Here is a 12,457-nt window from a genome sequence, read left to right as displayed (position 1 = left end):
TACGATGCATATGCTTCACATCTAGTTGAAAATACTACACCATGAGGCGCTTTCTTTCTGTTTTTACTTTTTAGACTCTTCAAATAGCCTAGATATAGGCTTAACTAATTGTTGATTTAAAGTGCATGTTTTCATTAAATACATTCCATGTATCTCTCCATATTCATAATGGTTAAAAAGTTTTCTTTTAGTGATCATGTTTTGATTTACTTTATTGTATAGCATTGTTAGCCACATACTTTTCAAATATTTATATTAAAATTACACATTTAATTTTTAAATTATTATTGAAAACATTTTATTGGTATCTTTAAGTAAATATAAGTATAACAAGTGTAAGAACAGGTGATATCAAATATGCATCAGTGTAGAAAGATTTACACAAATAGTCAAGTAGACCTTTTGTGTTGAAATAAACAAGCAGATGAGAAAAAAGAAAATATACAAAAAAAGAATTAATACATATTAACACTTGAATTGAGAATTGAGGTATTCCAAACCAAATATGGTATATCTCTTGTCAGCATTCATACCCATGTTACACTTCATTAAAAATATTGCAAACTGGTTAGTCTTCCCCCATAATAGTATGCTGTATTCTAAAGTGAAAGGATCAAATCTACCTCCCTAAATCAGTGAGCTAGGTTTGCGCCCTTTATACATTTTCAATATCTGTGATTTAGGAATTTTGTACAGTTAAATGGACAGTAAAGTCAAAATTCAACTTAAATGGATTGGCAAGATTTAAGCAGGAATATAAGTTTAGGGATCTGCCCAATTTTCGTTCAGCACCCTTGGTAGCATTTGCTGGGTTGGTGGCTTAGGAATATAAACTTAGGAGCTGGTCCATTCTTCGTTCAGAAACCCTGGGATAGCGCTTGCTGATTGATAGCTACATTTATTTATTTACGAACCATTCAGATTATATGTACTCAACTGTCTGAAAAAGGTTGAGACATACCTATAAAGGTGAATGAATGGAGGCCCTGCATTAATAAAATCGCCAACAGCGATCTTGCAAGTGTTTGGATAAGCGGGCACATAGATAAGCAAATAACTTTAATCCAATATTGTCAGTGAACATTCAAAAGCCTCCATATATGATCAATAAAAGCCAGTTGCGAAAGACACTTCCGTAACACATACCTACTGTCACTATGGCAACCACTGGTAAATATGGAGATGTGTCTCCGTATTTGCCCTGACAAAGTCACGTATTAAGTGACAAAATGCATTGGTTGGCGGGGCCAGAGGGGAGCGTGAATAAGTGTTTGCAAACAATATACTTTTTATTATTGTAACATTATTTATTACAAATAATTATAGTGCTATAATCTAAGAGATGTCAGTATAGACATTCTAGATGCATGTCTTTCGAGAAATATTGAAATATAGCCTAACCGTTAACGAGAGGATACTAATAAATAGAAATTGTGTGCAAACGTAATTCATATGTGGATATACACAAAGAAATAGGGAATAAGCCAGAAATCAGCTGGCTGGGTAACCCCCAACGAAGTTTGCAGGCAGGAGGACACCTTTGAGCACACAAGAGAAACTGCTGCTGTATGAATGAATGCATGTTCCTTTTCCCTTCTTTATATAAGATTTCAATCTGATATCACATGCACCCTCTGGTACCCCTGTCCTATGAATGTTTTTATTAAGTGTTGAGATAATATGATAATATGGAAGTGGCTGTGATATACCCGCTACCTTTAAGTAACATCCCAATTTAAGTAAAATTGTTAGTTTAGTATATCTGTTCAATAAAGTGTTAAACTCAATTTTTTTTCAAATAGTAGGGCATTTAAAGTGAATGTAAACTTTCAGCAATTAGTGCCCTGTTTTTTAACAATACTATTAAAAACAGGGGCACTTTCATTGATGAAAGTTTACATTGCACCATATTTGTAGAAATACTTACCTTTTCCTTCTTAATATGGTAAGAGTCCACACCTGGATTCCTTACTTGTGGGAAATACTGAACCTGGCCACCAGGAGGAGGCAATGACTCCCGCCAGCCAAAGGCTTAAAAACCCCAGTCATTCTTTGCTTTTCGTTACAGGAGGTTGGCAGTGAAGGTGTCAGTAAATTTCAGAGTAGTCTGTTATGGATGTAGTACTCTTCGAGATGGGACTGGAGTTTTAAGTAGTCCTGTCAACCTCTCAGTGAGAGCATATATAAAAGTTAAAGTCCGGAGAAGCATGGAGAGTCTTTCTCCGAAACCATCCCGACTCATATTAACAGCTCCATAAAGCAATCAGCATTGACGAGCTTTGCTGCCTGCTTTTTTCTCTCAAGCCCATGTCAGAAGCGACGCTACTGTCCTACTTGAAGGATCGTGTTACTGTTCCATGGCATAGATTCTGGTAAGATCGTTTAATTTTTTTACATGTATGATAATGCAAGAAGGACGGGGGTCACAGTGTGACTCCTTTTTATCTGTATAGAATCAAGGGTTAAGTATCTCCTAAGAGGGGATTATTGGACAGTGGGGAATAATCTTATATGTTTATTTGATTTTATGCTGCTTTATGAGTGAGATCTTATGGGCTCATAGGCTGTTATGGAATATTACAGGTTTCACTTTGGGAGCTGTGGCAGCTTACAAGTTTAGCGCCTTTTTTCTCATAGCAGAGACAGTCCTGCATTGCACAGTTTTCATTCCCTCTTTCCTGACTGGATGTTTATCAGAGAGGAGTCATAAATCTCCATACTGTCAGGGTCATAGGATGTGGGGAATGCCCCAGCCATTTTGGTATAAGGGTGCCGTTTTTGGTGAATAAAATAAGATTGTTTTATTTTCTATAGTTCTCCGCTTATTGCACTAGTGATGGAGGATTCTGTTACTTTAGAGGGTACTCCCTCGATTCCTAAAGAGTAATTCCTGTTTATATTGTGAGGAGGCCTCAGATCCCACCCTCTCAATTATGTTCCATATGCCTTGGTAATGTGATAATTATCAAACATGTTTGATACCATTGAGCCGTCCACCTCTGAGCAGTTGTCATCTAGTGAGGTGCGTACCCGGTATTCTTCTCTCTCTACATATTGCAGTTTACCATAGCATTGCTGATCCTCCATCTGGAGGGGGCCTTTTTTTTTCACCAGAACGTTACTGTGCTGTTCAGACGGCCTTAATGCTTTACCTCGCCCTGCCAAGCGCAAGCAAAAGGTTACATTTTGCACTCCTTCCCAGAGTACATCTGTAACATCCTTTTACTCTGCCTTTCCCTTTAAGAGCCAGTTCTCACCCTCAACTTAAAAGGCAGCAGCACTACCAGGCATAACGCTTGATATTGTGTTCTGTTCTAGGATTGCATTCTTTATTCCTGGGACTTCCCAAGCCACTCCTTCACCTTTCTGTGACTGGTTGTTGCTGTTCCTTCTAACTGGTGACATAATCCGCAGCTGCGGTCACTCTCCTCCATTGCCTGTCAGCTTCTCACGCTACAAACAGAGGCTCGCTTCTCAGCTGCTCTTACCTTCCTCCCCAGAGACACGCTACTAATTCCTATCAACTGAAACGGTACATTTATTCTGTTGTCGTTATTTTTCACCATCAGGTTTCTTTCACTCAAGTTTATATGAATGTCCATTCTCTGAATTTTCATTTATGTATATACATACTCGCGTGCACAAACTATAGTTATATTGTCTAATGTTTGTACTTAAGTATTAATAAGTATTTAAACCACTTAGACATATATTAAATGCAATGAATGGGAATTAATACTCTAAAGGAAAGAGGAAATTCACTTCCTATTAATGCAACAAACCTAAAAGAGTTCTACAGTTGTGATCTAGCTTATATTTCCTAAAATATTGTTTCTAACATAAATTCATAACAGTTGTGTTACAACATCAGATAATTATTGATGTAACTGATACGGTATCTGAGGATGAAGTTCTTTCTGAGACTTCAGAGTATGAACATTCTGGCTCGGAGTCTGCTGCCTCTAAACCTCAGGTTGCGGAGGAACCAGACTTTTTAGTTTTTTGAATTTGCGCTTTCTTCTAAAGCAAGTTTTTGGCAAATTCAGAGGTTCCAGAGGCCAAATTGCCTGTTGAACCTTTGGATTCCTAAATTGGATAGAGTTTGAGGACAGGGGTGGTACCTTATCCTTCCCTGCTCCTGTTAGATGGCGAACATTATTAAAGGGACACTGAACCCATTTTTTTTTCTTTTGTGATTCAGATAGAGCATGCAATTTTAAGCAACTTTCTAATGTACTCCTATTATCAAATGTCTTCATTCTCTTGGTATCTTTATTTGAAATGCAAGAATGTAAGTTTAGATGCTGGCCCATTTTTGGTGAACAAACTGGGTGTTCTTGCCGATTGGTGGATAAATTCACCCACCAATAAACAAGTGCTTTCCATGGTTCTGAACCAAAAAAATAGCTTAGATGCTATTTTTCAAATAAAGAAAGCAAGAGAACGAAGACAAATTTATAATAGGTGTAAATTAGAAAGTTGCTTAAAATTGCTATGCTCTATCTGAATCACGAAAGACAAAATTTGGGTTCAGTGTCCCTTTAAGTTATGAATGGGACAGGATTGTTTCCTTTTTCCCATCTTCTCCCTTTAACTAATTGTTCCCGGTCCTGGACTCTCTATGGAGTTGTGAGGCTCCGTCCCTAAAAGGGATGGCGGATATCTTCGCCCTTGCTAAACGTACTACTATCCCGCTTGAGGTTAGCTCTTCGTTTTTGGAGCCCATGGATAAAAGATGGGGGAAACTCTGTTAAGAAAGATGTTTTTTAACATACAGGATATTTGTTTTTCAACCGTCGGCGGCTGTTGCTGCGGTTGCTGGAGCAGTTACCTATTGGGGCGACTGCTTCTGGGATTTGATCGAGGGGTAGGGTCCCTTCGACGTTCTTCAGGAAAGAATTAAAGGGACACTGAACCCAAAAATTTTGTTTTGCAATTCAGAAAGAGCATGCAATTTTAAGCAACTAATTTACTCCTATTATCCAATTTTTCTTTGTTCTCTTGCTATCTTTATTTGAAAAAGAAGGCATCTATTCTTTTTTTGGGTTCAGTACTCTGGACAGCAATTTTTTATTGGTGATGAATTTATCCACCAATCAGCAAGGACAACCCAGGTTGTTCACCACAAATGGGCAGGCATCTAAACTTACATTCTTGCATTTTAAATAAAGATACCAAGAGAATGAAGAAAATTTGATAATAGGAGTAAATTAGAAAGTTGCTTAAAATTTCATGCTCTATCTGAATCATGAAAGAAAATGTTTGGGTACAGTGTCCCTTTAAGGCCTTGGGGTTGCTAATTCTTTTATCTGTGGTGCTAATATGCAGATTATTCGTCTGAATGCTACGGCTTCAGCTTTTTCTGTTCAGACCCATTGGGCTCTGGCTGAAGTCATGATCTGTGGATACGACTTCTAAGTCTAGTTTTCTTTCCCTCCCCTTTCAGGGAATGATTTTGTTTGGTCCAGGCCTTGGCTCAATTATCTCCATGGTCACAGGGGGCAAGGGTGCCCTCCTACCGCAAGAGAATATAAACTAGTCTAAGGGACAATTTTAGTTCTTTTCGTTCTGATAAAGCCTATGTCAGCAGTCCTCCGCTAGACCAGAGCAAAACAAGAGCTCTTGGAAGCCGGCTCAGTCCTGTAATAAATCCAAGCAGAGCAAGAAGCCCGCCGAGTCTAAGTCGGCATAAATGGGCGGTCCCCAGTCCTCTTCTGGAACGTGTAGTGGGCAAACTGTTCTTTTCAGTCGCTTGGTTCAGGGACGTGAAGGATCCATGGGTCTTGGAGGTCATAGCTCAGGGTTGCAAGATAGGTTTCAAGTTTCAGCCACCCAGGGGCAGATTCCTCCTCTCAAACCTGTCTTCCTGACCAGAAAAGAGGGAAGCCTTTCTGGGGTGCATATGGGATCTGTCCTTTTAGGAGGTATTGTCCCGGTGCCTATCGCAGAGAGAGGTTTGGGATACTATTCAAACCTTTTCGTGGTCCCAAAGAAGGAGGGAACTTTCCATCCGATTCTGGACCTAAAGTGCTTAAACAAGTTTTTATATGTCCCCTCGTTCAAGATGAAGACAATAAGGTCCATTCTTCCCCTTGTTTGAGAAGGGCGGTTCAGGACCAGGATTGATCTGAAGGATGCTCCCTTTACGTACCAATCCTCAAGGACCACTTCCAGTTCTTAAGGTTTCTGTTCCTGGACCAGCACTTCCAGTTTATTGCACTTCCGTTGGGTTTAGCTACGGCTCCAAGAAATTTTTCGAAGAGTGGACCATTCGGAATCTCTCCTCTGTCTTCTGCGATCCCATAGATGGAAGATAAATAGAGAGAGTTCTTTTGTATTAAGTACCAGGACAGAATTCATGGGTACAATATTAGAACCAGATACGTTGCAAGCTATCTTCAACATGTCTTGCTTTCCAGACCTCCTTAAGGCCATCTGTGGCTCGGTGTATGGAGGTGATTGGTCCTCATGGTGTCCAGCATGGACATCATTCCTTTGCCAGGTTTCACCTCAGACTGTTTGCAGCGGCGCACGCTGAAGCAGTGGAACGGCGATCATTGGATCTGTCTCAACAGATTTCTCTGGACATCCAATCGAGAGAACCGCTCTCTGGGGATTTTTGTCCGGATCACTTGTTCTGAGGGACGTCTGTCTTAAGACCATCCTTGGTGATTGTGACTGCGGTTGCGAGTCTGTCAGGATGGGGAGCTGTTTGGGGTGCCAGGGAGGCACAGGGCCTTTGGACTCAGGAGAAAAGCTCCCTCCCGATCTTATTTTGGATCTTCAGGCAATATACACTCTGAAGGCTGGGCCTCTGCTGGGTTTGTTCCAGTTTATCAGATTCCTATCAGACAATATAACCTCGGTGGCTTACATCTACCATCAGGGGAGAACAAGAAGCTCCCTAGCTATGAGGGAAGGATCTTGGATTCTGGAGTGGGCTGAGACCCACGTTTGTTCGCTGTTAGCGATCCACATTCTGGTTGTGGACAACTGGGAAGTGGTTTTCCTCAGCAGATAATCCTTTCATCCGGGGGAATGGTCTCTCCATTCCAGGTGTTTGCAGAGATTTGCTGGAGGAGGATCTTATGAAGTCTCAATATCAAGCTACCCAGATATGGGTCGAGGTATAGGGATCCTCAGGCGGAGCTAAGAGATGCATTAGCGGGGCCTTGGTGGTCAATCTAATTTATATTTCCGGCAATTGCCACTACTTCTTAGTGTAGTGACTCGAATCAAGCAGGCATCAGTGATTCTGATTGCTCCGTCTTGGCCGCGAAGGATATGGTTCGCGGATCTAGTGGGGATGTCATCATCTCCTCCATGGAAGTTACCTTGTCGCAGGGATCTGCTGACCAAGGTCTCTTTGTTCATCAATGTCTAGATTATCTGAGGCTGACTGTGTGGAGATTGACTGCTTAGTCCTTGCCAAGAGAGGGTTTTCTGAGAGAGTTATTTTTACTCTCATTCGAGCTCCTAAGGTGGTTGCTCGTCGCATCTGTCATAAGTTGGAGAAGACCTACTTATTCTGTTTTCCAGGATGACCTGAAGAAGGGCTTTTTCTGCAAGTCCACTGAGGGGACAGTTTCGGCCCTGTCTGTGTTACTGCCCAAGAGGTTCGCTGAGCCTCCAGATGTGCAGTCTTTGGTTAAGACTCTGTTAGGTTCAGACCTGTGTTAAGATCTAATGCTCCTTTTGGAGTTTAAATCTGTTCTTAAAGTTTTGCAACGGGCTCCGTTGGAGCCTATGCATGAAGTAGACAATAAATTGTTGTCTTGGAAGGTTTCCCTTTCTACTGGCTATTGCTTCCGTGCACAGAATATCTGTGATTGCTGCCTTGCAATGTGTTCCTCCTTATCTTTCTTTCCATGCTGATTTTCTTCCTAAGGGTTGTGTCATTTTGCAACATCAATCAAGAGATTGTGGTTCCTTTTTTATGTCCTAATCCTTCTTTGGCGAAGGAACGTTTATAAAGTAATTCTGGATGTGGTTTGTGCCTTGAAGTTCTATCTTAAGGCCACAATGGAATTTAGACGAACTTCTTTCGCTGTTTGTTCTCCTTTCCAGGAAGAGTAGGGGTCAGAGGGCCTCTTCGACTTCCTTATCTTTTTGGCTGCGGAGTGTCATCCGTTTAGCATAGAGTCAGCGGGACATAAGCCTCCTCTGAGGATTACAGCTCATTCTACGAGAACAGTGGTTTCCTCTTGGGCCTTCAAAAATGAGGCCTCTATGGATCAGATTTGTAAGGCGGCTACCTGTCCTCTACATACTTTTTCCAAATTTTACAAGTTTGATGTTTTTGTTTCTGCTGAAGCAGCCTTCGGGAGAAAGGTTTTGCAGGCTGTGGTGCCTTCAGATTAGGGTCCGCCTCTCTTTTTTTCCCTCCCGTCAGCATTCTGTGTACTCTAGAGCTTGGGTATATGTTTCGCACAAGTAAGGAATGCAGCTGTGGACTCTTCCCATATTAAGAAGGAAAACATAAATTATGACTTACCAGATAATTTCCTTCTGTATGGGAAGAGTCCACAGCTCCCGTCCGTGTTCTCCGATGGGCGGCCCTACATTTAAATTTATTCTTCTGTCACCTTTTTTTACCCTGATGTTTCTCCTACTGTTCCTTGTTCCCTCTGCAGAATGACTGGGGTTATGAGGAAGCGGGGGAGGTAGTTAAGCCTTTGGCTGGGGTGTCTTTACCTCCTCCTGGTGGCCAGGCTCAGTATTTTCCACAAGTAAGGAATGCAACTGTGGACTCTTCCCATACAGAAGGAAAGGAAATTATCTGGTAAGTAATTATTTATGTTTTACTTCTCCAAAGCCGGATCGCCGATCCCCCGCCTGCTTCTTCCTGCTGTACTTACTCAGCAATGACAAAACCGCCTTCCTCCAATCACAGCAGGGCATCACGAGATGGACGCTCTGGGGGGGGAAGCAAAGATTGGAGGAAGCCGGTTTTGTCATTTCTAAAGTAAGTACAGAGGAACTGATGCGGGGGATCGGCGATCTAGCTTTGGAGAAGTAAAAGGTAATTATTTCTACAAATTAAAATTAAATTCCTTGTAATCAGTATTGCAGAATTTATTAGGTGCACTTCTCCTGCCAGACCTTGTTCTTTTAGAAGAAAGAAAATAATTAGCCATGGGAAGAGATATATTTTATTTAGTTATAAACTTAGTACAGCAATAGTTTACGCTCTTCAAAAGTCTTAACACCTTTGGACAATACCAGAAACAATGGAGAATACTTGCCCACGGTGAATGGCAATGGTAACAAGTACAGTACATATAAAATCTTTATTACACTTAGCCAATATCTCAGACGTAATGTAAGGATGCTCAATCAATTTTACATTTGACTCTCTCCAGTTGGTATTAACATTCTCAGTTAACCTTATACTTTGTTTAATATCATTAGCTGACAAATCCTTAAATTCATTTTGACATTTACATGCTATTTTGTCTAACAAGAGCTGTCCTTGCTTAGTCATTATCATCTTATACCAAATAGCAATAGTATGAATCCCCGCCCTAAAAGCAGAGATACCATTTTTCAATATCAACCAATTCCCAAGTTGAGCCCTGGTCCTGAATAAGTTCAGTAAAGAAACGACTCATTTGGAGATATTCATAAAAATTATATTGAGGTAGAGAAAATTCTGACTTTATAGCATCAAATGATTTAATCAAATTATATTCAATTTTTTTAATTGAGCCACATATATCAAACCTCTTGATTTCCTATATTTAAAGATACTCTACTTCAAACAGTGTGTATTAAATCTGAGTTACCTGTAATAGGGAGATATTTAGAAATTCTATAGTTAACCCGGGTGTTCCTTACAAAATTTCTGCCAAGCAGAAATAATATTTTGTATAGTTTATGGTAATTTCTAAATAGGACAATGCAAAATGGCCAATTTTACATACATTTTTTCCCCAAATCTTAACATCCAAATTATTTTACCCATATAAATTCCATAATACCATAATTAGCCCATTAGTTTCAATCTCAATTATTAAATACCATCTAAATCTTGAGACAAGAATTTATATGAAAAATTTCTACAACTTTCTTCCTTTTTGCACAAGGAGTGCAATAATCTCCCTGACTCATTTAGTCTTAAATTCATTAATCTCTTTGGGCCATATTACAAATGGAGTGCTAATTAATGCTCTGGTTTGAGCGTTAATTGCGCTTGAAGTAAGTTTTTTTGCCTGCGTTGGGTTGCGTTCATATTATGAGTTGAAAGTAAACTTTTTGCTTGCACGCTAACCTAGCAAGCGCAAAAAGCCAAAGTTAGAATATCGCTTTCATGTATTCTCCCATAGAAGTCAATGGAGCAAAAAAGTGGGGAAAAAACACCACATTCTTGCAAAGCAGAATATGCTCTATTTATTCTTAAATAAATGTTTCTACATATATCTGATGATTTTTTTGTACAATATATATGTATGTGTGTGTGTGTGTGTATATGTATGTATGTGTGTGTGTGTATATATATATATATATATATATAATATATATATATATAATTTTTTTTTTAATTGTGTGTGTGTATATATATATATATATATATATATATATATATACATACAGATATATATTGGAATATCTGTTTGGAAATGTATACAACATATTCTGATATGTGCAAAAGATTGGAATGTGAAATATTTACAGTAAATACATAGTTAAAAATTTTTTTTTTTTTTTTTTAAATATGAATATTGCATAAATATAATTTTCTATGTTTTCATCTAAATAACTGCCTTCTGTAGGGCATTGCCCTAAGTTCAACAGCTCTTTTACTTACAAAAATTACCAAAAACCCCCTAACAGTAAAACCCCCACCTGCCAAACCCCCCAAGGGGCATTTGTATGGGCAATCCCCTTAAAAGGGCATTCAGCTCTTTTACTGCCCTTAAAAGGGCAATCTTCTCTTTTTCAAGCCCCCAAAAAACCCTAAGCTAAAAAAAAAACACCCCAAAAATTAAAATAAAAAAGCCTAAAACTAAGCCCGAAATATGTACTCACTGTTCCTAAAGTGTGGCGGAGAAGGTCTTTTTCCAGGCGGATCCATTATCTTCATCCGCAATGAAGGCGGCGAGGAGCGGAGGTGCAGAGCTGGCTTCCCTGATGCGTGGATCCTCAGCGGCGGTCCTCTTCAGTGTGTGACGGATAATCACATGAAGAGGAGCCTCCACGCCGCCGAGGACCGCCACTGAGGATCAACGCATTGGGGAAGTCAGCTCTGCACCTCCGCTGGAAGAAGACCTTCTCCGCCGGACTTCAGGAACGGTGAGTACCTATTTGGGGCTTAGTGTTAGGATTTTTTCTTTTATTATTGGGAGGTTTTTTTATTTTTAAGACGAGGGATTTAATGGGCTGGAAAAGAGCTGATTGCCCTTTTAAGGGCAGTAAAAGAGTTGAATGCCCTTTTAAGGACAATGCCCATACAAATGCCCCTTTAGGCGAAATGGGTAGTTTTAGGTTTTTTTTAGTGTTAGATTTTTTTTTTATTTTAGGGGGTTTGGTGGGTGGGTGGGGGGTTTTTATTGTTAGGGGGGATGAAGTAATTTTTCAATGTAAAAGCCGTTTAACTTAGGGCAATGCCCTACAAAAGGGGCTATTTTAAGGGCTATTGGTAGTTTAGTTTAGGGGGTGTTTTTATTTGGGGTGGGCTTTTTTATTTTTATAGGGATAAGGTTTAATTTTTTTTATTTTTGATAATTTTGTTAATTTTTTTCTGTAATTTTAGAGTTTTTTTTGTAATTTAATGTTAGGTTTTATTTAAGTGTAACTTAGTATTGGGGTTAATTTAGGGGGTGTTAGGTTAGGGGGCTTAGTAATTAAATTAGTTATTTGCGTTGTGGGGGTTGGCGGTTTAGGGGTTAATGGGTTAATTAGGTTTATTGCGATGTGGGGGTTTGTTGGTTTAGGGGTTAATAGGTTAATTAGGTTTATTGCGATGTGGGGTTTTGTCAGTTTAGGGGTTAATAAGGTTTATCGCAATGTGGGGATTGGCGGTTAAGGAGTTAATTTAATTGTGTTATTTGAGGATTAGGGGTTAATTACTTTATTATTTTGCGATGTGGGGGTTTGCGGTTTCAGTGTTTGTTAATACTTTGTGCGGGAGGTTAGGGTTTTTTGTTGTTATTCGTGCGGGCAGTTACGTGTTTTTTATTTATTTCTTGGAGGCTGTTGCATTTTTTTTTTTTAAGGCTTCGGGTTAGCCTATGCTGCATCCAGGTGGATTCCGAAAATGGCAGGGTGGTGAAAGAATACAACTTCACTGCATCCAGGTGGATTATTTTGGCTGCCTTGCGCAGCCAACATTCCTTTGAGGATGCACGGTGACACCGACGGACGTGTTACGTGATTATAGTATAGATATACACATCTTTATACATGTATGTGTAGACCTTTTGTCTTTGAGCACTTATAACTTTTGTGTGTAATATTT

At 39.6% G+C, this 12,457-nt stretch overlaps 1 protein-coding gene across 2 annotated transcripts in view; it reads left to right on the top strand.

Annotated features, from left to right (window-relative positions):
- IFT74 (intraflagellar transport 74) overlaps window positions 1–12,457 on the top strand; it is a 414,649-nt gene that overhangs the window by 5,563 nt on the left and 396,629 nt on the right. Inside the window, exon 2 of one of the 2 annotated variants that reach the window (XM_053702594.1) lies at window positions 3,319–3,532. The exons of the other annotated variant lie outside the window; for it this stretch is intronic. The gene's annotated coding sequence lies outside the window, so the exon portion shown is untranslated. The remainder of the gene's footprint in view (window positions 1–3,318; window positions 3,533–12,457) is intronic. 2 annotated transcript variants of the gene reach the window in all.

This window comes from Bombina bombina, chromosome 2 (genome assembly GCF_027579735.1).
Source record: "Bombina bombina isolate aBomBom1 chromosome 2, aBomBom1.pri, whole genome shotgun sequence".
Classification (NCBI taxonomy): domain Eukaryota; kingdom Metazoa; phylum Chordata; class Amphibia; order Anura; family Bombinatoridae; genus Bombina; species Bombina bombina.
Note: the sequence above shows the minus strand (reverse complement) of the source record. Positions and strands in the feature narration are given on the sequence as shown.